Here is a 25,427-nt window from a genome sequence, read left to right on the forward strand (position 1 = left end):
TTTCTTGGAAGTTTTTGAAAACCATCCAGTACTACTCAAGGGAAGGTGAGACTTTGCTTCTATGTTATAAGGTGAAGGCCCCAAAGCCAGACAGTGAGATGATGTATTTTTTTTTTTAAGGTAGTATATCAGCTCAGAGGGGGCACATGGCAGAATGGCCGAATATGAGCCTGGAGCCAGATGACCTGGGCTTGAACCCTGGCTGACTAGATGTGTGACCTTGGGTAGGCTATTTAACCTTTCTGTTCCTTAAGTCTCCATTGGCAAAATGAGGCTAGTGATTCTATGCCCCAATGTTCCTGGATTGTGGCCGTGCCTGGCACAACTGTTAATGGCCTTCCGCTTTGATTCCCCAAAGTATCTTTATTTGGACAATAAATTATATTGTTGCCCTCACAATAAGCAAACCTGTGTCAGAAGATCCATTTTGAAGATTAAAAGCATTAAAAACAATACCTGCTCATAATATGTGCTCAGTAAGTACTAGTTGCTATTATTAGCTGTGACAACCAGAATACACGTTTTAACTATCCAGTTTCATGCATTACCCCAGAAGCAAGGATTGTTACTGTCGACCTTGAACTCTGAAAGTGACATGTTTTGTTGGAAAATGGAGAATCACCACAGTGTGAGCAAATTTAATACAGTCTTGAAAAATTCTCTTCCAGTTTAACCTAGCATGGGTGAAACCAGTAGCTTGAAAAAAATGGCCGTTTTCTTTCATTTCACTAACAGGGTAATCACCACCCAGGACATGTTGGTGTTACAGAGAAAATACCATGGGGGTTGTTAATTTGGGTTTTGTGTTTACTGTGCTGTTCTTTCTGGTCTGATCCCTAGTTTTCTTTCTTTGATCTTTCTTTGGACATTCCCTTCCTTCTCCTCCCCTCATGTAATGTCTAAAGTCAATTGCTGTCCCTTCTTCATACATCCTTGTGCTAGGGGATAAAGAAATTATACATGACTGAAAAAGCTTTATTTGCAGTAATGGTTTCATGTGCCTACCCTAAAATCCTTTGACGTGTTTGAGATTGGGTAGAAAAAAGTGGGTTAATTGGGATATGACTTTTCTTCATATAGGCATCTTGATGAGAGTTTCTGCTAAGCTTGTGAGGTAGTCATGCTAGACAGGCACGGAGGTGGGATGGACCTCGACTCCTGGCCCTGCCACAGGCTAGCTGTGTGACCTTGGGCACTCCATTTGTTTCATCTCTCTGAGTTTCAGTATTTAGCATGCTTAAAAAGGGGGGTAAAGATACTTGCTGCTTCCCAAGGTTAAACATGAGGCTCAAATGAGATGATGAGTTAGTGTGCTCTAAGCAAATGTTGGCCAAGAGTTCCTTTCTTTAAAAATCGGTTGATTGGGGGCGCCTGGGTGGCGCAGTCGGTTAAGCGTCCGACTTCAGCCAGGTCACGATCTCGCGGTCTGTGAGTTCGAGCCCCGTGTCAGGCTCTGGGCTGATGGCTCGGAGCCTGGAGCCTGTTTCCAATTCTGTGTCTCCCTCTCTCTCTGCCCCTCCCCCGTTCATGCTCTGTCTCTCTCTGTCCCAAAAATAAATAAATAAAAATAAAAAAATAAAAAAATAAAAATAAAAATTGGTTGATGTGATTGGGACTCCTTTTGTAAGATCCATGAGCAGAGGCTTGGAGGAAAAGAAGATAAAAATGCTGCTTCTGTTTGTGTGTTTCTGAGTTGCCTGTGGCTGTAGTACTTGGCTATCTAACCAGGTGCTGCTTCAGCATGCATGAAATACTTCAAATGGGCGACAAGATGGTTTTTCTTTTATCCTAAACTTCAGGCTGTTGGAAACATATCTGTGGAAGCCTGTGTGGTCTGAAAGCTTGAAGGCTCCATGAGAAGTCAAGTGTGCAAGGGAGCCCAGCTTTGAGCCAACCAGGGAAAGGATGGCTTAGTTCTCAAAGGAGCGTGCACGTTTCTCAGGTGATAGAGTAGAGAATAAAATGTGTCCCTTTAAACTCCACATTCCCCTGCTCTTCATCTTCTAAGAAAGTCTTTGGCTACTAGCAGTCTGGGCTCTGGAGCCAGCATAGTATTTTTCTTCTTTTAGTTTATCCTGGTTTATGATTTGCTCCCCTTCAACTGAAAAATTGTTTTTATTATAGAAAATGTCAAATATGTAAAAGTCAAGAAAATAGTATATTATACCCCCATGTGCTTAGGATGTAGTTTTAAAAATTATCAAAAACTCATGTCTAATCTTGTTTCATCTGTCTTTCTTCCCGTTTTGTCCTTGCTCCCATCTTCCCCTGGTTTATTTGAGACAAATCCCACACATTGCATCTTATTTAAAATATTATCCTGTTTGTTTTTATTTTTTAAAGTTTTATTGTAGTATAATTGGCATAACTTACAGGAAACTAAAGTGTGCTATTTGATAAGTTTATACATCAGTGTGGATGAGTATACACACAGATCATAAAGTATATACACACACATATCCATGAAACCACCACAGTCTAGACAGTGACCATATCCATCACTGAAAAGTTTCCTTGTGTCCCTTGGTCATCCTTTCCTCTTGCCCCTCTCTGCCACCCATTACTGATCTGCCTTCTGTCACAATATATTAGTTTCTATTTTTTAGAGTTCTTGATGAGTGAGATCATAAAGTAAGTACTTTTTTTTTGATCCAGATCCCCCCACCCCCCCGCAGAGGCATAGTCTTTGTCTATTCTCCCAATATCGTCATGCTGTGACTAGGTAGCATTTAGGAAGCTGCACGACCCTTTAGCAGATATTATAGTAGTTCCGGTGAGAAATGGTGGTTTGGACCAGCGTGGTTACCATGGAGATGATAGCTGCCACAATTAGAGATCTGCTTTGGAGGTAGAGCTGATCAGATCAGCTGGATTTAGGGATTAGGGTGGGTGTGGGGTTGGGGGTGGGATCCAGAATTACTCCTGAGGATTCTAGCTGGAGCACACGAAGAGAGTGTGATGAAACGGAGGAGACTCAGTGAGGAGCAGCTATGTATGATCTTTCCCGATTCAGTCCTTCCCTGGATGTCCATTGCTTCTTCAAAGCTGTCATTATTATCATTGGTTGATTTGAACCAGTACTTGAACGGCGGATGAAAAAAACTGTATTGGGAGCACTTTAAGATATTTACAGGTTTACTGGGTGTTATCAGGAATGATATTAAATAAAGGCTAGTTGCCATTGTCAAATTCAAAATAATGAATGTCAGTGTTCTCCTCAGATGTTGGTAGTATCATCTGGTCCAGGTAAGGAGAGACTAAGAAGTACAGAGGCAAATCACATTTTTAAGAGCTTTTAAAATCTGCTTGAGGTGAAGTTCACTCCACTTTTTTCAGGTCTCCAAGAATTTTTTTTGTGCTGGTTTTATCATTGAAAATGTTCTGCTAATTCTGATGCTGTGGTGATAACATCTGCACACAGTGACTAGCTTTGTGAATTTCATCATAAAGTAGGATAGCCTGTCTTCCTTCTACAGGGTTATTAACATGTCGGGTGTTTTATTAGAACTTGGACTCCCTTTGGGTGTTTGGCCTTAAAAAAACTGAGTCAAGTGATATCTTTGGTTTTGGAAATTTAGAAAGTACACGCCACCTGGATTATTAAGTTTATGGGCACCTTTGGGAAACCTGATTAGTTACAGAACTAATACTATAAGATAGTAACAACAACTGCAAGTTTATTGTTTATTACTTGCTGAGTGCTTTATATGCATTACCTTATTTAATCTCCACATCATTCCAATGAAGTAGGTACTATCATCATCTCCATTTTTCTGGGGAAGAATCTGGGATGCAGACGGGATACCTGAATGAGACCTAGACTAGTTTTACAATTGGTGTTAGCTCTGTAACTTGGACCCAGGCAGGTAGTCTGGCTGCAGAGCTCATGCTTTCATTAAGACATAATATTTTCATCAAGAGATGGTACTCCTGGGTGGCTCATTTGGTTAAGCGTGCTTGGGATTCTCTCTCTGTTGCTCCCCTGCTTATGCTCTCTCTCTCTCTCTCTCTCTCTCTCTCTCTCTCTCTCTCTCTCTCCGTCTCAAAACAAATAAAAATGTGTTATTTTTAAAAAAAAAGAGATAATACTTGAGGTGGATCTTGAAAGATGAAGAGAAGTTTAATGGACAGTGGGGACTGGTGTATAAGGTAGAAAGAATGTAGTATCAATGCGGGGACATGAGAAACTTATTGGCCTGGGGGCTGATGATGAGAAATAATTTTGGTAATGCTGGTATGACCAGAAAGATGTAGGGCCTAAAAAATACCTGTTTTGGTTATCCAGAGCAGCTTTTTCACTGATAATCTTATGAGGTCTTTAAAAAGTCTCCTTGAAATGTTGAATAAATGCAGGAGATCCCATTTCTGTTTTCTCAGTTCCAAGGATCTCAGATGGGAAGCTTCTGAACAAGCTGATCTCAAAAGCATTTTCTGATTTCAGCCAACCTAGGTTTTGCCATCCAGGAGTAAATTCACTGCTCCCACCTTTTCTGCTCAGCTCTGAGTCCCTTTCGTGTTAAAAGAGATCTGCTTGCTACTTTTAAACTGAATAGTATTTCCAAACCTGTCCCCACTGTCAGTAGTTGAAAGGCTAATAGTCAGCTAGCATCTGAATACCATTGGAGTGGTACCTCACTTATTTGGTTCATAAAAGGATGACGGTTGTAAAAAGGAAAGTGTATGATGTGGTGGTTTAGCCATGTTTTGGAGGCTAACTCTTGTTTCCTGCTTTAAAAATGCATTTTGCTATTTCCTAGTTAAGAATCGATTATAATGAGAAGGTAGTAAATGCAAAATAAAAGGTGCTTTTAGGTTTTAATGCACAGTGCTGTTGCTGAGTATCAGTGAAACAGATTTCTTTTTGTTTTTGTTTTTGTTTTTTAAATGAATAGGTAGTTTGTGGATGTGAATTTCAAAAGGTACACATGTTCATCCTGTATCTCAAATCCCTTCTTTCCTCCTCAAGCAACTTTAATTTTTCTTTAGTGGCCCCTTTTATAAAGGGAGTCTATGCTTGTATTAGCACGTATGAGTGTGTTATTGTTTCTAGGATTTTGTTATGGAAATGCTAATTAGAAAGAGTAGAGAGAATATTATCTCTTGCCAGTCATGATAGCAACGAGTGTGTGTGTGCATGCGTGCCTGCGCGCGCGCACGCAAGTGGGCAGATAATCTAAATAAGTGTTTACTTTTCACCTAAAAAGTAACAAACATGCACATTAACAAAGTTTAACCATACTGAAGAAAAAGAGTAGTTAAATAGAAACTGAGTAGGCCCACCCTTGGATTTAACAAAGACTTCAAGCAGCTACTATATTTAAAGAACTAAAGGAAAATGTATTTGGATTTAACAAAGACTTCCAGCAGCTACTATATTTAAGGAACTAAATATTCAAAGATAGAGTAGGAAACATGATGTGAGTCCACCAAGAATCACAATAGACAAATGGAAGTGATTCTTAAAAAAGTGAAATTTATGGAATTGAAAAATACATTAACTCAAATAAAATTTCACTAGATTAACTCAGTGGATTAGAAATAGAAGAAGGAATATGTGAACTTGAAATAAATCAAGGGAAATGTGCCAAGCCAAAGAATAGAGAGGGGAGAAAAATTGGACACCAATCAGTAGAGCACTGTGTGACAATATCAGGTGCTCCGACAGAATTATGTAACACATGTATAATAGGTGCCCCAGATGGAGAGGAGGGAGAAAAAGGGACAAAAATATTATGAACTAGTTGTTTACATACCAAATTTGATGAAAATTATCTGAAAGATCCAAAAACTTGAAATAACTTCAATTTGGATGAACACAAAGAAGAACACACCTAGACAACTCATAGTTACACTATTGAAAATATATTATTTTGAAAGTAGAAAGAGGAAGCTCCTTATCACATATATGGCAAGAATAATGTGACTAATGGCTGATTTCTCATCAGAAACAATGAAAGCCCGAAGATGGTGTACTGATAAATCCGAAGTGCTGAAAAAAAAACATCAACTAAGAATGCTGTGCCCAACAAAACTCTCCTTTAAAAATGAAGATGAAGAAATTAGGCTGTTTCGGTCGGCCTGCTACTCTTCGCTGGCTAGGAATTCACCACGTGCGGAGAAATGGTCTTGGCGGCCAGACAGCAGGCCCCGGTTTTCACAACTGAGGTCGAGCTACGAGGCTGAAGAATTGTACTTCAGGTGTGAAATGGCACCTGTACTGTTGAACTCCATCACGGGGAAACCCGCAGCAATGCACTGGGGAGGCAGTGTGGGGTGCGTCTGTACACTCTGGGAGGAAGCTGGGTGACATCCCAGAGGAGGAGACTGAGCAGGTACCCCGAGGATCCAAGCTTACTGTGCTAAATTCTGCCTGCTTGGCTACACACCTGGATTTCACACATTGGTCCTCGGCACATTGAAGCTCTGTGTGGCCAGCGTCATGGGACACCTGGATCAGAAACCGTGGCGGTGGGGACTCCCTTCCTGTGCACGTGCCGTGTACCGGGCTCCAGGCTGAGCATGGCACAGAGGTCATCCTCACTTTCAAACTGATGATGGGCAAACTGAGACATCAACTGCCCTCCAACATCACCCATGCACTTGAAAGTGGCTGAGGTGTTGGGCCTCGTCTGAGCATCTGCTTCCCAGATCACTGGCTGTGCCGTCAGGCAGTCTGGGAACAAAGCCTGGTGTGGGCACTAACGGGTGACAGGAGCTTGGACACCTGCTTGGCCTCTCTGCACCTCAGCCTTCTTGCCCACAGGTGACACCATAGGGGTTCCGTTGGGAAACAGAGACGGTGTGAGTCTGTGGGCTCTAAGGGGTCCTTTTTCTTGTCTGCACCCCCACTCCCTTCCTGGGTGTCTTGGCCCTTAAGGAGATCAGGAAGAAATGGAGAGATTTTGCCTTGGGATATGATGGCTTTATAGGGCAGGATTCGGAGACTAGGGAGTTTGGACCTAAGTTTGGCCACGTGCCGACCAAGGGGTGCAGGCCACCTTTTGCGGTTCTGCCTCTCCCTGCCACCCTGACCGTGGTGTGAAATCCAAGAACAGGCACAAAGTCATTATCAGGACTTTCAAAATAAGATCATCAAGGAAGTAAATAAGACTAGGTCTCCAAACAGAAGAACCGCATCCTCTTCTCCACAGCCTTTGGGGTCTTAATGGCCAGGTAAGGGGTTCGCCTTTGGGCAAGCTTGACCTCCCGCCGCCCATGGACCATCAAAGAGGCACAACCACACAGCTTGGAATCCCTTACCGCCCCTGACACGCCACACTGGGTGCCCCCGCTGGCCGTGCTCCTGCCTGACCTCTGCATTCTCAGACGCTCAAAGACGAGGAATGGTGCCGGCCGCTAAGAGGATGGAGTGTTTCCTCTGTGCGCCAGACACAGGAGGCCAGGTGCATTCTCCAGCCTCAGCTTTGCCACTAACCGTCTGGTCAACCTCCGTGAGCCCTGTTCCCTGGCGAGACAGCTTCCCCGCCCCAGAACTGAGCTGTCTGATCACAGTCAGATCACCCAAAGCACACAGCACTCGTCGGGCAGTCAAGGCCACACTGCCCGCAGCCACACATGTGCTGCATCCAAGGTGCCACGTGCATTCGCTCACTTCCTCCTGTGGCGAGGGTGATACCGCTCAACAAATGTTTTTTTCTTTTCTATTTGCAATAATGTCGCTGGCATGCATGACAGAATGATGATTTGGGGCAGCTTCATTGCTTAAAGGAAAATGTTCAGTGATTTTTGGTCCGATGGGTGAAAACACAGGTACTGAAATGATAAATGTTCCTCGTCAGGTCCTACCTACGATTTGAATTAGCCTAGCAAGTGGCTTTCTTACACTGTATAAAAGTATACCTGCTGGACCCCCCATGGTCCCTTCCTATAGGGTCCTCAACCTCGGCACTGCTGACGGGGGGGGGGGGGCAGACGGTCTCTCTTGGGTGGGGGAGGTCATTTGGTGTGCTGTGTGACGTTTAGCAGTATCCCTGGCCTCCACCTGCTACGTGCCAATGGCAACAACCAAAAGTGTCTCCAAACATTGTCAGATGTCCCCCGGGGTGAGGGGGAAATCCACTGCCCATTGAGAACCGCTCCCCTGCACCAACTCCCCCAAATGTAGATGGAGTGAAGCATGATTGCTATGATAGAGATTTTGGTTGTTTCAGTTTTTAATTAAAATTTCTAACCTCAACAAAGAGATGCCATCCAAATGTTGAAAAACTGACTTCTTCAAAACTTTTGCTTTCCTCCCATTTAATTTATCTCCTTTGAATGTGATTCTCTGACGTTTACAAGCATTTGGTCAGCATGGATAGGGGTAATTACCTGCGAACCTCAAGCCCTCCGTGATCGGGAGAGGACACCTTTGCTTCCAGGGTGGTGCTGAGCAAGGCTGTCTCATCTTGGGTAGACGGATGTTGCCCTTGATTACATTTCGAAGAAGCAAGGACACCTGTGATTTGATTATCTGGACGGAGCGGGTGTACCATAGGTGATCTTATTCTCTCAAATCAAGGACTTGTTGCAATAAGTAAAAAGAAGAGTAACGTTTGGCTGAAGGCAGTGTAGTGTGATGGAAATTAATGGCACTGCCCGAGTAGATGGCCGGGCACATCTTTCTCTGGCTGCTGTGTTTTCTTAGGCATGCATTTGTGGTAACCTGCATGACCCTGACTGCTCCGTGGAGCCCTCATCCCCGCCCCTGTGAAATAGATTTGGCACATGAATGAGATGGAAATTCAGGCGCTCCTATGTGCTAGGTGTTGGCCACTGAAAACTCACCTATGCTCACAGAGGGCTTAAATAAGATTGCAGAAGAGAAAAATACAGTCCTGAATCTGCCCCTCCTGTATTGCTCAAAGCCAAAGAATGACCAAGATCCCGAAGCACTGGGAAAGCCGGAGGAGGGCAACGCATCCGTGGTTCAGCAGAATGCCCGCATGAGTGTATCTGGCTCATTTTCTCCCACTGACTTCGTCTGTGCGACATTCTCTCTATGGACACATCTGGAGGCCGAGAAAGACAATTTGGAGTGTCCTGTCTCTTGCAGGAACTCGCGGGAGAAGGCTCGGTGTGGGCAGGAAGGACTCAGCTCAACCTGGAGGAGTGAATCTAAGCTGTTCGCTGCAGAGGAGAAAAGTGCTACCGAAAATTTGTCACCTAGATCACAGCCGCCCCAGGCGCCATGCGGGGGTCACGGATTAATGCTGGGGGCATGAATGAATGCATGGGCGAGGCGGTGAGGAAATCAGTAAATTGCCTGTGGTGTTCATTTCAGTGAAATCCACCCTGGAAAAATGAAGGCAATCGTAACAACAGCCAAAGAAGAGCCACAAAGGCATGCAAGTTACTATGGGCTAAGCACCATTTTCAGGGCTTTCCACTCGGTAACTCATTTAAGCCTGGTCAGCGCCCTATGCGCCAAGAACTAGCATTTTCACACTCTGAAGATGGAAACAGCGAGGCATAGAGAGGTTGCGTCACTAGCCCAAGGTCACAGAGCTGGGGAACAGCAGTACAGGATTGAGAATCCCGGGGCGTCCCCCACCCGGAGGCTGCGCTCTAACGCTGTTCCGTATTTCCTCTCTATTAACGTGATATGGGGGCACCCGGGTGGCTCAGTCGGTTGAGCGTCCGACTTCAGCTCGGGTCATGATCTCACGGTTCGTGAGTTTCAGCCCCGCGTGGGCTCTGTGACACAGCTCGGCGCCTGGCGTCTGCTTCGGAATCTGTGTCTCCCTCTCTCTCTGACCCATCCCCACTCACGCTCTGTCTCTCTCTGTCTTAAAAATAAATAAAAACATTAAAAAACATTAAAGTGATATGGCATTATTTGCTGTACCTAAACAAGCCTGGGTTCTGCACAAACACGGATTGATTTGTTTACTTGAGTCGTGAGGTCTCCTCTTGGTGGCTTATCACAATTAGCTGGGAAGTGTCTGAAGCAGAGCGAGTGTATGTTCCCTCATCCCCTCTGGAAACTCACTCGGGAAACCAAAACCGAAGTGTACAGACGGGCAAGCGGGGTTCGGTCTGCTAAAACTCGGTTTGCGGGCATCTGCATATCCCTGTGTAACATGATGAATGCATTTCCCACGGAGGGTACCGCCTGGATTCGGAAGCCTTGTTTGGAGCACGTAACAAGCCGGGTCAAGAAGACAAACAGCTTCCGGGGCAAGATATGCCATGGCCTCCGGGCCCTCTGGGCCCTAGGCAGCAGTTGCTATAGAAAGGCCCAGGCATATGTTCTGGTGAGCACGATGGGAGTGAGATTAGTCACGATCTTTACTACTGGTTTAGGGCTCCAGTCAAAACCGTGTCTCCATAGAAAGGAAACCAACCATCTCCATAAAAGTTAATCCATGATTAAGGGGGTGGAAAAAGCCAGTATATTTATAGTGACACAGGAATCAGGAATGGAACATAGAGGCCTTCTGTATTTAGCTCTTTCTGCTTAAATAATGCAGCAATGGGAGAGTTTTTTGTGGGAATGTGTAATTTAATATCATTGAGTGAGGGAATTGGAACGCTTCACCCTCTCTACTATTGAATGACATACTCTCAGGCCAGAAGCGGACTTGTGTCAGGACCTAGCTGAGGTCTCCACGGGAGCCCAGTGGGGAAACGGAGGCACAGTGAGGGTTGGGCACAAAGGGCAGGAACGAGGACTGTTTTGTAAATCCGAGCGTGAGGCACGGGCCGGGTGGCATGAGTGCGGAAGTTCTTCCAGCTAAGGGCAGGGGTGAGACGCACCTGTGTAGACAGTCCTTCCACACTTTGGGGTCCCTCCTCGGCGGTCAGCATGGGGCCAACCCTTTGCTGACACTGTCCGGGCCCACAGCCGGGGTTTGAATCTCATAGTAGAAGACTTTTCATTTTGGGTAGAGGATTCCCAGCCCCATCAAATCTCCCCAAACCCTGTGAGTTTCCTATCGTTGCTCCTGCACAAATTTCTGTAAACATCGCACTTTGGAACACCACTGGTAGTTGCCACACGCCTCAGCTTCGGGGTCCAGGCAGGCCCTTCCTGTGGTCGGGGTTTCCAACGGCTGCAGCCAAGGAGCAGCTGGACCGCCCAGCTCCTATGGAGCCCAGCTCCAAAATGTGTTCACTTGCTTGTGGCCCCGGCTCCTGGCAGATGGCCCTCCCTGTGGGCCATTCACAGCCTGGCTGTTTGCTTCTTCAGAGCCAGCACAAGCATCTTGTTCTACTGGTAGTCTCCGATGTCAGAGAAGGATGAGATGCTCTTATAAAGGACTTTCCATCCCTGGGTTAGATCAGGCCCACCCAGGTCGAACTCTATTTAATTATAGCCAGAACAATAGGGACCTTAACTGCACCCAACATCCCTTCACCGTTGTCATATGATATCATGTGCTCATGACAGTGACTTCTCATCCCCTTTGCCCTATTCTACTGGTCAGAAGCAAGACCTTGGTCTGCCTGCTCTGGAGGGGAGGGGATTTGTACCAGGGTGTGACTCATCACAGGTCACCTTCTGGGAGGTAGGTCTGCCACACCCTCTCAGCCCCGGCTCCAAATCCTTTCAGGGCACAGCGATTGGAGGAGGCCTGGAAAGTTAGAAGTGTGTGTGTTTTGTTCAGCTGTGGGATTCCCAGCACCCAGGCCCGGGGGCCCCAGATGGTCCATAAGCCTCCTTCCACTTTGCTTCCAGCTTAGGTGCTCCCAGGAGGCAGGGGCTACATGTCCCATAGAGGGGGCCCTGGACCACTCCCCCCACCCATTCATCCATCTGTCTGGGTGTCATGGCTGACTGTGTGCCTACAGTGTCTCCGTCCCTACCCTGGCCCGGAACACCACACTGGGCCCCAAGTTGCTAATAGTTCAGTGCATGTGGTGGTGAGGGGGGACCAAGTCTGTCTTAGTTTCTGTGGGCATTACCCATGTCTCCTGGCCTGGCACACAGAAAGAGCAGTCTATTGGTTGTCATAGCTCGGAAGTTGAGGGATGGCCTGTCTTCAGGCACAGCTGGGTCCAGGGCTCTCAGTCGTGAAAAATACGCAATCAATAAAGTTCTTTTCTGTCCCGTTCTGCTCTTCTGGCGGGTAGACTGAGCCTCCTCGGCTGTGGGCTCTTAGCAAACACCACACAGCATCTACAAACTCCCCTGCCAGCTTGTGACATCCTCAGGCACAGACTAAGTTCACACACTCCTCAGCAGGGGACGGTGATTCACATCACCCCCCCTTGTCCCCTCCTTTCAGCCAAGGCCTCGCTTTGTACCCTGTCACTTGCTGCCCTCCACTTGAAGGTGGAGCCCACCGTGATAAGATATGCAGACATTGTGACCTCACAAAGCGCCTGGTCTCCTAGCAACTGGGGTGTAACTCTCACAGCCTGCCTCCTGATTTGGCTTCATGGTAGGAAATTCATCAGGGCCCTGCGGCGGCCGCGAGACCTGGCAAGCGCGGGCGGCCCCTAGCGGCCTCACATCCTGAGCAGCATGAAGAGGAGGCGGCGCTGGCCCGGGGAGGCCCTGGCCCTGGCCGCCTGGGGAGGAGCCTCTAGCGCTGCAGGAGGGGCCGCCCTGGAGGCGCCTGAGGAGAAGATGGTCTACACGCGGGGGCAGCAGCCACCCGAGGCCTGCCTCCAGAAGGGCCGCCCAGCTGCCAGGCGGAGGCGCCACGGAGCCCGGACGGTGGCAGTCGGCCTGAGGAAGGTGCCGCCCCCGCCGCCGCCCTCCCGCGAGGACAGCAGCCCCCGCAAGCCCATGGCCCCCGGACCCTCCTCCGGGGACGGCACCCTGGAGGAGAGTGGGAGGGCGGCCACCCCGACGTTGACCACCTTCCCCACCATCCGCGTAGTTGGCGACGTGTGGGTCGAGAGCAGCCTGGCAGAAGCGCGGCGCCAGGCGCGCCAAGTCCTGGAAGTGAACCTGGCACCCGTGGTGAGACTCTGCCGCTTCCCAGTGCCTGGGCGTGAGATGCAGGCCACCGCCGCGCGACCTCTCAGCCCCGGGACGGGTTGTGCCTGGAGGGATGAACCAGGGACAGCCGGGACCGCGTCCCCTAGTGCACTTTATGGGCGAAGAAGCACCAGACGGTCCAGGCCCGCGCCCCCGGGATGCGGCGCCGCCTTCTGGGACTCCCAGGCAGCTGTGCCCTCTGCTTCCTCCCAGCACCGGGTCTGCGGAGGGAGGAGACCCCTGGACCACAAGGGAGGTCCCCTTTCTTCCTAACCCCAGATTGAGATGTCTCCAGGACTGTAGGGGCAGATCCATGTTCTCTCTTGTTCCCTCGTTGGTCTGAAATCGTCAGACTTCCACCCCCACCCCCTCCAAAGGAATTTGGTTCCATGCTTGTGTAATAAAGCTAGAAGTTCCTTGCTGTTCACCCACCTCCCGGCTCCTCCGCCCCATTTGTTTTTTCTTTCTTTCTTTCTTTCCTTTTTTGACTGCCACTCTTTCTGGACGAAAGATCTAATATGTGTGGAAAGTTGTTGCAATAGTTGGTATTCTCAACACCAATTGCAATAGTGGGTATTCTCAATCCCACACCTTTCTGAGTTTTAACTGGATTCCAACGCTTTGACCAAGGATATTGTCTAAGAAATTCAAGTGTATCACTGTTAAAAATGTAAGGATTTGTATGGCTTTGAATGTCATGGGTTCGGTGATTACAAACCAAAAGATTCAAAGTTCAACTGTGTACACATTCTTAAGACGTTTCTAAAGATTTTATATTGAAATGTAATGTTTGTGTTCACTGAGCTCCTAATGGAAATGGTAGACACTCGGGAAGTTTTGTTTAGTAAAATTAACTTGGGAAATTCTTTATAAGTGGGTAAAATTGAAAGTGCATTGAGAAACCACACGGTTTCTATTAAAAACTAATGAGTGAATTTCAAAAAAGAAAGAAAGAAAAAAAGAAAGAAAGAAAGAAAGAAAGAAAGAAAGAAAGAAAGAAAGAAAGAAAAAGAAAGAAAGAAAGAAGAAAGAAAGAAAGAAAGAAAGAAAGAAAGAAAGAAAGAAAGAAAGAAAGAAAGAAAGAAAGAAAGAAAGAAAGAAAGAAGGGAGGGAGGGAGGGAGGGAGGGAGGGAGGGAGGGAGGGAGGGAGGGAGGAAGGAAGAGAGGGAGGGAGGGAGGGAGGGAGGAAAGAAAGAGAGAGAGAGAGAGAGAGAGAGAGAGGGAAAGAGAAAGAAAGAAACAGAGAGAGAGAGAGAGAGAGAGAGAGAGAAAGAAAGAAAGAAAGAAAGAAAGAAAGAAAGAAAGAAAGAAAGAAAGAAAGAAAGAAAGAAAGAAAGAAAGAAAGAAAGAAAGAAAGAAAGAAAGAAAAAAGGTGCTGGTTATGGACATGGATGGAATCCACTCGGAAATGACTTGGCCTTGTACCAATCTCACATACTGATCTGGGAATCTTTCCAGGATAATTTATTTTAAAATGGAAATCACATAGGATAAATGAGTAGGGGTAAGCATGGTGACTAAGCCTCCATACATAATAGCCGTTGGAATTCTCTGAAGTATTACAGATCTAGAGTGGTGGTACATTTTTTTTTGGCACCAAATAACTGGTGGAGGTTATCTTTGGGCAAAATAGATTTTCCTCACTTGTTCTTGTCGTTGTTGTTGGATAACAGGAAATATCCACATTACCATGCATCACTGTTATAAATATCATGGCAGTTCGTTAACAGTTTTGCTCCAGGACTTTCCTTTATTATCTTATGTCCATGCACAGTTATGTTAGCAGGTATTGGTCTTTTGTTTGACAATCAAAGACCACAGGGATCAAACAGGAGAGCCACACAGAGTACTTTTCACTTTTATGATAGTGTTTATGTCCTGTGGCCCAGCATGGAATTCTTGATTATCCAAGTGACATCAGTTATTGGTGGCAGCAAGACTTAATGGTGTTTAGTCAGTGGTGCCGCAGCCAGATTTTACTGCGATATCGAAAGGGCCAAGGAGTGATTTTGTACCACTATTCTTTCAAGTTTAAGTATTCTGCAATTGAACCATCCATCCCAGGCAGAAACATGACCTATTAAATCTTCAACATTAGGGTTTCACTCTGCTTGGCAGCTTTTTAGGGGAATAATGAGAGTTGTGATTTTTTAAAATTTTCTTTTAATATTTATTTACTTTTGAGACAGAGAGACAGAGCATGAATGGGGGAGGGTCAGAGAGAGAGGGAGACACAGAATCTGAAGCAGGCTCCAGGCTCCGAGCTGTCAGCACAGAGCCCGACGCGGGGCTCGAAACCACGGACCGTGAGATCATGACATGAGCCGAAGTCGGACGCTTAACCGACTGAGCCACCCAGGCGCCCCGAGAGTTGTGATTTTGACTCTTGGGCTTGTAGAGTTCAAATGGCATAGCTTCCTAATATACAGTTTCCCAGTAAGCCTCATATTCTTTTTTTCACTACTCAATGATAATGTGTTGTTACAAATACTGCCACATGAGTAAATAAAAGTGAATAATTATTTAAAAGATGCAGAGGGTTAAATTATACTCGTTTCATCGAAGCTTATATAAATTTTCGTTACTAGCTTCAATTGCCAGTGGTATTTCAAATACAGAGGTTTTTCTCCCCCACCCTTCCCAAATTAACTGTTTTAGCTAATTAGCCCATGAGGAAAAGATACATATTCGTACAACTTCCCTATTGTATATAATTGTATAATAATTAAAAATGAATCCAATGACCATATTAGAATATAATTTCAACATACAGCTTATCGAGGTAGCTTCCCAGAGGGTTTTGAAAATAGATGTAGCTGGGAGGATAACTTTGCTCAGCACAGCTTTGAAACACAACCATTGACACCATGCAGTTATTTGAACTTAACTGAGAATCTTAGTGTTTCCCTGCTATACCTTGTTACTTTATTGCACTTGAACTTGCATTCATGCTTTGGGTTATCTGGGCTATCTGATTTCGGTTTGGATCTGAATGTCCATCCTAAATTCAATATGTTGTTTAGCTGGTCCCTTAAAAAATTTTGCCATTTCTAGTTTAAAAAACAGGATGGTAAAAAAAAAAAAAAAAAATCTTTGTTTTTTCCAAGTTTTTAGCAAAACTTTGCTGAAGTTTTGTTTTACAACTTATAAAATGTGAAGACACAACTAATATAGTTGATTCATATATTAATAGGAAAATGAAAGTATTTTATGTATCCTTTTGGGCAGACCGTGAAAAGGAACTTGACACGGTGGCCTTTCTGCTGAGGCATTCATTTACTGTCTTTTAAAACGAGTCTGTGCTTAGGTTGTACAGATTTTTGAAATAAATCCCATAGTCTTTATTCATTCTCGTACCTTTATATCTCATATTGCACAAGTAAGGAGGAAGTTTATGACCTTGTTATGCTTGAGTGCCTATATGTGGTGACTGGCACCTCAAATAAGATTTTGAATTCCTGATGTCATTTTTATCCCCCTTCTGCTTGTCACCCACCAACTTAATTTTCCTTACAGAACCAGTAATGTTATAATTGAGGAGAGCAAGCTTCATTGTTGTGTACTGTCACTCTTGTGCTGTGTGTTTTGTCCAAGTTTGAGTACACAATTGTTCCAGTATAATTTAAACCGGTGGCTGACACATATTGATTTGCTGTGTGCAAACAATAGTACTATTGTTCTGAACACTGTTGAATAAAAATGCATGAAACATATTTGGATACAAAGAAATCTGAGCAATTTTGAACTCATAGTTTTTGGTGTTCCAAGGATTGCCACGGAGTTCTTAAAATCAGTGTTTTTAGTGCATATATAATTGATATATATATAATATTTATATCATTTAGTGGGTATAATATTATATAGTGGATATATATATATATATATGTATATATGTATATATATATAATATATGCTTTCTTGGTGTGCTTAAAATATTTTTGGTAGATTGTCATGTCTTATGGGAATTAGAACTCAGTTGTTTGTCATGGAACTGAATTGTGTATTTGGACAGTTTAATGCGCACTTATGATTAAGATTTACGATCTGCTTGTACTTTTCTTTTTAATGTATTAACTGTAAATATGCATTAGAGAATATACAGTGTCTGGAGCTTCTAATGATGTTGTAAAGTTTTTGAAAAGGAATCTTATGTTTGCATGTGAACTGCAAAGCAATGTGAGAAATTTTTATTTCTTTTGTTAACGTCAACACCCTGTAAGACTGGAGATATGGTTTTTATGCTATTTTTGGTGTCAACAGTTTGTCAATATCAAGTCTGATGATCTAGTGAATCTCTGAGACAATGCTTCATGCCAGAGTCCAAACCAGTACCCAGTTTGCCACAATAAACACTTTAAAAATGCATCAAAGTTCATTTTGAGTCCTAACTCCAACCCCCTTCTAGTAGTGATAGAAAGCCTAACACTCACGTATTTTTATATTATAAAAGAACGTAAGTGTGCTGCATAAGAGTAGCAGCAGTAAAGGCTGTCCTAGAGAATAAAGTAAAGCCAGAATTTTCATTACAGCCTAGCGGATAGACATAGACTGCTAGCAAGGGCAGGATTCATAGTATTATGTGCCCTGGATTTATCTTTGTGTCTGAGTTCCTATCAATATTTGGAGGCAACAGCGTACTAACTGTGGATCACATTGCCTGCAGTGGGATGAAAGATTGACCACTGGAAACCATTAGAACTGTACGTAAGTTACAGAAATGCTCTGTGCTTTAGCTTCCTGAAGAACCACATGTGGTTAGTAAAATAAACTATTGGACTACTGAAAGGATTAAAAAAGGATGTTAATGGGTGAACACATAGAAAATGCTTCATAAATGCTATTAATTGGAGGCATGTGGGCTGAAAATAAATATATATGCTGAGAGGTACTTGCGAGTTTAACATCCTGAAAATAGAGTGTGGTCTGAGAAAGCCAAAAGACAAATGATGAGAAGGTAATGTATGAGTGGGTTTAGTTGAAGAAAGAGACAGCAGGAGGTGAGGTTAAGTTGATTTATTAGGTAGTTTTCACTGTTGGAGGTTTTCTAGACTTCCTTAGATATTTGGGGTTTTTTTGTCCTTTGTTCTGAAATATATTTAAAACATACTGTTACGTATATTAAACTATCTGAGAATTTATACAAATAATAAGAGTTACCGATCACGGACTTGACAAATGTCAACACGAAATTTTCATTTTGGGTAAGCTCCGTAATGTTTGCTTTAAATCCGTGTGAGTTTACCTGTACAAAACTAAATTTGAAGCAATATGTGTGAGTTTTGTACTTCCTGTGATAAAGGAGACAAGTAAGTGCAGTAGTTAGATGTGAAATAGCAGAACGTTGTTACCATAGGGAAACGATAGCCTCACAGTTGAAGCATGGTCAAACTCATCTTTAGATTTGGGTCTAATGCCTGTGACTTAGCTCTCATTCCACTCCCACCTGCAGAAGGAATAACAACATATTCTAGGTTAGGGAGCAAGTCAAATTTACAGTAGCTGAAATTAACAATAAAAGAATTTCCCTAAATGGAATTTATCCGGTGGTAAGAAGATCAAAACTGAGCCTGGCTGCAGATTTTGCAAGAGCAATGACTTCTCGTCAGCACTCCCTTGTCTTGGCAATGTCACCTTACATAGAAATTTATAACATGCGGAACATATCCAGAGCCCAAAAGGAAAGCAGTGTTCAGAACAAGATGAGACAGTATGGCTCCCAAGCAAATTTGAATAAATATTCTAGGGGACTCAAAACTGAACTTCTTTTACTTTGAAAGGTATTCATAGAAATGTTAATGTTGAGATTCTTCCAACTACTGAAATAGGTTATGTAAAATGTGTATAAAGTACCTATATTTATATGTTTATATTTAGATTTATTTTTTATATAATTTAAATATATTTATGTTTAAAGTACATATTCTTTAAATGTTTAGTACAGACAGTAGAGAAAAAAGGGTGTGATTTAGGGGTCTGCACTCAGATTAAAATAAGATTACGGAAGTATAGTATACATTCAAAAAGACATATATTATTTTTTTCATGTTTGTTTCTTTTTGAGAGAGAGACACCGTGTGAGCAGGGGAGGGCCAGATAGGAAGCCACAGGATCGAAGCAGGCTCCAGGCTCTGAGCTGTCAGCACACAACCTGATGTGGGGCTCGAACTCACAAACCGTGAGATCATGACCTGAGCCAAAGTTGGACACTTAACGACTGAGCCACCCAGGCACCCAAAAAGGACATATATTATTAAAAGTATTCTGAGCACAGCTAGATGAAGTTAAGTTCAATATACTTGTGGAACCTGCACTCATTAAACAAGGTACCAGTACCCCAAGAGACCACCTGTGCCTCTTTCAGTCACCGTCTATCTCTCCTTTGGGACAGCAATTATTCTGACTTCTTACAGAATATACAACTTTTGCTTGTTTTGGGACTATATAGAAATGGAATTATGTGTCCTACACCTAGCTTCTTTCACTCAAACTTATGTTAGTGATATTCATGTTATTGTGTGTATAGATCCTTTATGCTCATTGGTGTATAGAATTTCATTCTATGAATAGTTTACAATATTTCCGCAACGCTTGGTGGACATTTAGGTAGGTTATGCCTTAGGGTAATTATGAATGAAACTTCAGTGAATATTATAGGACATGTCGTTTGGTGAACATGTTTTAGAATAGTATTTATTTATCTGGGAGGGAATTTGCTGGGTCGCATGTCATCCAACTTATCAGCTTTGGTAAGATTCCTCCAAACTGTTTCCAAAATGGTTATACCAATGTACATGAACTTCTTTCTATAGTACTGCCTGCATAGTGTCTGTGAGCTCTGAATACTTGATAGCCTTGCCAACACTTGCTAATATGGTCTTTTTCATGTTATCTATGCTGGCAGGTGTACAGATTGTTTTTTTTTTTTTTTTGAGAAATTTCAATCAAAGTATTGTCTACAAATAGTTAAAACAAAAAAAAAAAAAAAAAAAAAAAAAACAACAAAAAACAAACAAACAAAAAAACCCCCACAACATCCAAATTGCAGATCAGGACTTGCAATAAAAAAAACAAAAGCTTTGTTTCCCCCATGAACACCTCTTCCCCAGAGGCAACACTTTCTTTTGTTTTCTTTTTTCTTTTTTTTTTAATCAGGGTTTTTTTAAACGGACCATTTTGTATGAACAATTTTAGATTTAGAGACAAATTGCACAAAAAATACAGTTTCCTCACCCCCACTAGTTTCTATAGTACCTTGCACTAATGTGGATACATTAATTATAAGTGGTGGATGAGCCATCATTGATTGACATATTATCATTAGACACATTATCATTAACAGTTAGGGTTTATTTTGTGTTTTATAGATTCATAAGTTTTGAGAAATGTAAAATGGTATGTACATACTATTTGCAGTATCATACAGAATAGTCACACCACCCTAAAGTGCCCTGTGCTCCACCTATTACCACTTCCTCTCTCCCCCTAAACCCTAATAGCCACTGGTCTTTTTACTGTCTCTGAAGGTGTTTTGTTGTTGCTGTTGTTGTTGTTGTTGTTGTTGTTGTTGTCGTTTTGCTTTGTTTTGTTTTGTTTTTCCAGAATGTTATCATAGTTGGAATCGTAAAGCATATGGCTTTTTCGGATTGGATCCCTTCACTTAGTAATCCACATTTAAGTTTCCTCCATGACTTTTAAGTAGCTCCCTTTCTCCCTCTTTCCTTCCCTCCTCTTCTGTCTCTCTGCCTTCCTTTCCTTAAGGGAGCTTATTTTTTAAAACAGCTTTTGCTTTACAGAAGAAGACTGGAAAGTACAGAGTTCCCCTGTTCTCCCTCCTACCCCCAAAAACATAATGTTCCCTATTGTAAACTTCATGTGTCAGTGTAGTACATTTGGTACAACCGATGAGCCAAAATGGAAACTATTATTAACGAAAGTCCCAAGTTTACCTTAGCATTCACTGTGGTGTGCAGTTCTGTGAGTTTTGACAAATGCACAATGCCATGGTTCAAAGCATTTCACTGTCTTACAAGATGTTTCACTGCCGTAAATATTCCCTGTGCTTCATCTACTATTCATCTCTCCCTTCCACCCTGAGTTCCTGGCAACCACAGGTCTCTTTACTGCCTCCATTATTTCAGGCAACCCTTTTAACTGTTCCAGGTTTATATTCTTTTCTTAGGTATCTTCATGAATATAAGTAATGTAGCATACTGCTGCTTATTGATTTGTCAGTTTTAAGCACTGTCTACTGACTTCCTATGTGAACATGAGGTATATAGGTCGCTTAAGCCACCTGTCTTCTCTCTCCTCACCTTCTGATATATTCCTGAACTTCTATCTTTGTACTGTTTCAGTCAGGTCCCGCCAGCCGGTGAGTCACTATCGGTATTTTAAAGAGTTACACACGTGATGGGAAATCCCAGAAGCCAAACAAAGGATGGCGAAGCAATCAGGAATTAGTATCATCAGAAAGCTGTTTCCACCCCCAGGGCTAGAGAAACTCAGAACCTTACCTAGCAGGAACTGAGAACATGGGAGAAGAGGCTCTTGGAAAGCAGCTAGAATTTGGAGGAGATAAAATCACCGGTAGCAAGTGGAGCGGGCGAGAGAAAAACTTCTGGGCTTATACCTTCCTCCCTTTCTCCCATCAAACACCCATTGGTCAAACCCCTCTGGAAGCCAAGTGGCAAGGAACCAGGAAACACAGTCTGTAGGAGAAGTGCAGGAACTGGATCTGAGGGCAAAAAGACATAATGGCTGAAGTTACATATATGTCCCAGTTAGGGTTCTCCAGAGACTCAGTATCAATAGGAATTGGTTCACAGGATTACGGAGGCTGAGAAGGGCAGACCCAGGAGATCCAGTAGTTTGGTTCCAGGCAGACTCCAAAAGCCTAAGAATCAGGAGAGCTGATGATGTATGTTCCATTCCAAGTCTGAGTCTGAAGTCAGGAGACCAATATCGCAGCTTGAAGACACTCAGATACACAACAGTGGATTCTCTCTTACTCTGCCTTTTGTTCCATTCAGGTCTCCAACCGATTAGTTGAGGCCACCCAGTGTTTGTCAAGGCAATATGTTTTGCTTAGTCTCCTGATATACAGATGTTCACTGTACTAAGAAATGTCCTCACAGACTCACTAGAAATAATGTTTAACCATATATCTGGGTACCCTGTGGCTTAGCCCAGTTAAAACATGAAATTAACCATCACAAGATATAATTTTATGTGTGTATGTATGTATGTATGTATGTATGTATGCATGTGTGAATGAATATATGTTATTTGAGAGAGAGAGAGAGAGAGAGAGCGAGAGAGAGCATATGCTCAAGCAGGATAGGGGCAGAGAGAGAGACTTCTGAGAATTCTGTCAGTGCAGAACCTAATGCTCATCTTAGTCTTATGAACAGTGAGATCATAATCTGAGCCAAAATCAAGAGTTGGATTCTGAACTCACTGACCCACTCAGGTACCCCACAAGATGAAATTTTAAAATAGAGACCTAATTCCTTTACCTGTACTGTCATTTTTCATTCCTTACATTGTAAGATAAAGGTCTTCCTTAACCTTGCTGCACTTTTTCTCGGTCTCCCATCAGCTTTGGACTTCTGTTTGTCATTGTTGTTAACACTGGTATTATGCTCTGCAATCAAGCCTCTTTAGATTGTTCAAGGTTGATTCTAAAACTTGAAAACTAATAAATAATTTAAATTTTTGGGATTATTAAATAATATGCAAACATTAGAATTACTACTCTTTTCCTGGAGTCCTTGGACCTGCTGAATGAGGACATCTCTGGGATCAAGGTGAAATGGGTCCTTTTTCTTTGTGTTCCATCAGTGCTTTAAACCACGCCATGTTTCACTTGGCTCATTCAGACTAAGACCATCTTACGGATATTTTCTCGCTCTCCTTAGTTTTCTAATTGCACTTCTTTGTTTTATTGCACTCTTTCACTGTTCTCAAATCATGCCACTTATGACATCTTCCTGTTAACCTCTTAGAGGTCACTTATGGACCCTTCTCTTTTCCTGCTTCATTTAGGTGGTGACTCAGTAGGTCTGCTTCATAGCTTCCTTCCTGTGATTTTCCTCTGCTACTGTCCCCGTTTGTTTCCATGGTTTCATGGTAATATGGCTATCTGGGGAGTGAGGGAGCATTTAAAAGCCTGGACTCTAGAGCCAGACGGCCTGGACTTAGTCTTTACTTGTTCCACTTACCATCTGTGTAAGTTGGATGTTGGATGAGTTATTTGGTTCTTTATAACCCTATTTCCTCCTCTAGAAGATAATAATCGTAATTGTATGTACTTTATAAGTTTCTTGTGTGGTTAATATGTAATAATATGTGAAAATAACCCATAAGAGTGTCTGGCACAAAAATAAACACTGTTAATGTTGGCTATTATTAAGTATAATTTTTCTTTATTTTTTTTCACTCCTTGTTTTGCTGGAGTACACCTTCAGATAACTTCCTAATGAAGAATGAATAGAATCAAATGTTCTGAGTCTTTGCACATCTGAAGATATCTTGAGTCCACTCTCAAATTGAATTGATAATTTTGATAGGTGTACAATTCTAGCTTCTTTTTTTATTTTATTTATTTTTAATTTTTAAATTTACCTCCACATTAGTTAGCATGTAGTGCAACAATGATTTCAGGAGTAGTTTCCTCATGCCCCTTACCCATTTAGCCGATTCCCCCTCCCACAACCCCTCCAGTGATCCTCAGTTTGTTCTCCATATTTATGAGTCTCTTATGTTTTGCCCCCTCCCTGATTTTATAGTATTTTTGTTTCTCTTCCCTTATGTTCATCTCTTCCACTCATAGAATTCTAGCGTCTATTGGCCAGTTGCCCCTTCCATCGATTATTCCCTGATCACAACATCATTGGAACTACAATATCTGCTCTTTAGAGTGTTTTTGACTCACCATCACTTTCACCTTCTTGTATTTTTCAAAACCATTCAGTACGTCTGGCGTATGCTTAAGGAAAAGGGAATGGAGGTTCACCTTTTGAAGGGCTTAAAAGAGAATTTATGAACATATTTTAGACTGCCACAGCTTGTCTGCTGGCCTCCTATTATTCACTTTCATCCTGCATGGAAAATATCCTCACCCTACCCCAAGAATCCTCCCTCTTAAAGACCCAACCCTTGTAACATCAGCTCAAAGTCCAGGATATTTTTATCCAAATTAGGTCCAGGTGTGAATGAGTCTCCTTGTGTGCACTGGTCCTCGATTCCACTTTCAATCTGAAGACCTATGAATGAAGACCTATGAATTAAGCATACAACCAACAGGGGCACGTGATAACCAGAAAACACACACACACACACACACACACACACACACACACACACACACACAGAAAAAACAAACCAACCAACAAAACACAAACATTTCTGTTCCCAAAGAAAGGAAGGAGGTTTTCATGAGTCACTGGTCCATAGCAATTCTGAAGTTCAGCTGGCACAGATAGGCAGTCCTTTCATTGGGTCTTAAGGCCTGGGAATGATTTTCCATGGCTCTAGCTCCTCCGGGGTTCTGGCTTTCAACCTCCAAGTCATTCTTCCCTTCTCATGAAAGGTAGCCTGTGTCTACAGCCTTATGGTTGTCTCGGCCTACTTACTGATTTTAGGAGTTTGTGGGTCCAAAGCCTTCTTTCATTTTACTCTCTGGGATTAAGTAAACTCTTCTCTACCATGGACTTTTTCAAACCTTTATAAGGAAAACCACTCCTAAACTTCAAGTTATGTTGTAACAGAGAGAACCCTGTGCCCCACAGTTTAGTCTGCGAGGGTATGCTTATGAGAGAGAACACCAGTATTCTCCAAGACCCTTCTTCATTTAGGACACTTTTCTAGCATCTTTTCCCCAACGTCATCTGCTGAGTGAGGTTGGTAATAATTTCACCTTCAATAAGAGTGACATTATTGATGTTATCTGTGCTAACAAAACATGAAATTGTATTTGAATGGCATTGAGTAAGGGCAAGTAGTATCGGTTAGGGACGTGTTCAGCTGTCACAGAAAGGCTGCCACCAGTGGCACGAACAAAGAGAGTTTTACTCACAAAGAGGCTGTAGGCTGTGTCCCATTAAGGCAGCAACGTCATCTGCAGCAGGCTGCATGGAATGGCAGAGCTGCCAATTTCTTTATGACCTACTACACAATTTTGGAAAAAAGGGTAGCAGCCATTAATATAATAATACAAATATTTTTACCACTTTCCATCTTCAAGATGCATCACATGTGTGAGCATTTCAAGCTCACAGCACATCTGTGAGGTAGAATTGTTGATGTCTTTTGGAGGTCATTCGTTTTCTTCTTAAGTCAAAAATTAGCTGTCATATTTCTAGGGCATGTGGCTTCACCAAATCCCCTCCTAGGTTTCCTTTGTTTATCAATGCATCAAGCAAACTCATAGGAATTCTAGAATTTAATACTTGTGAGTCATGGAGAAACCAGTTCTGCCTTATCAAATCACATTAAA

The sequence above is a fragment of the Panthera onca genome, chromosome Y, assembly GCF_046562875.1.
Source record: "Panthera onca isolate mPanOnc1 chromosome Y, mPanOnc1 haplotype 2, whole genome shotgun sequence".
Classification (NCBI taxonomy): Eukaryota; Metazoa; Chordata; class Mammalia; order Carnivora; family Felidae; genus Panthera; species Panthera onca.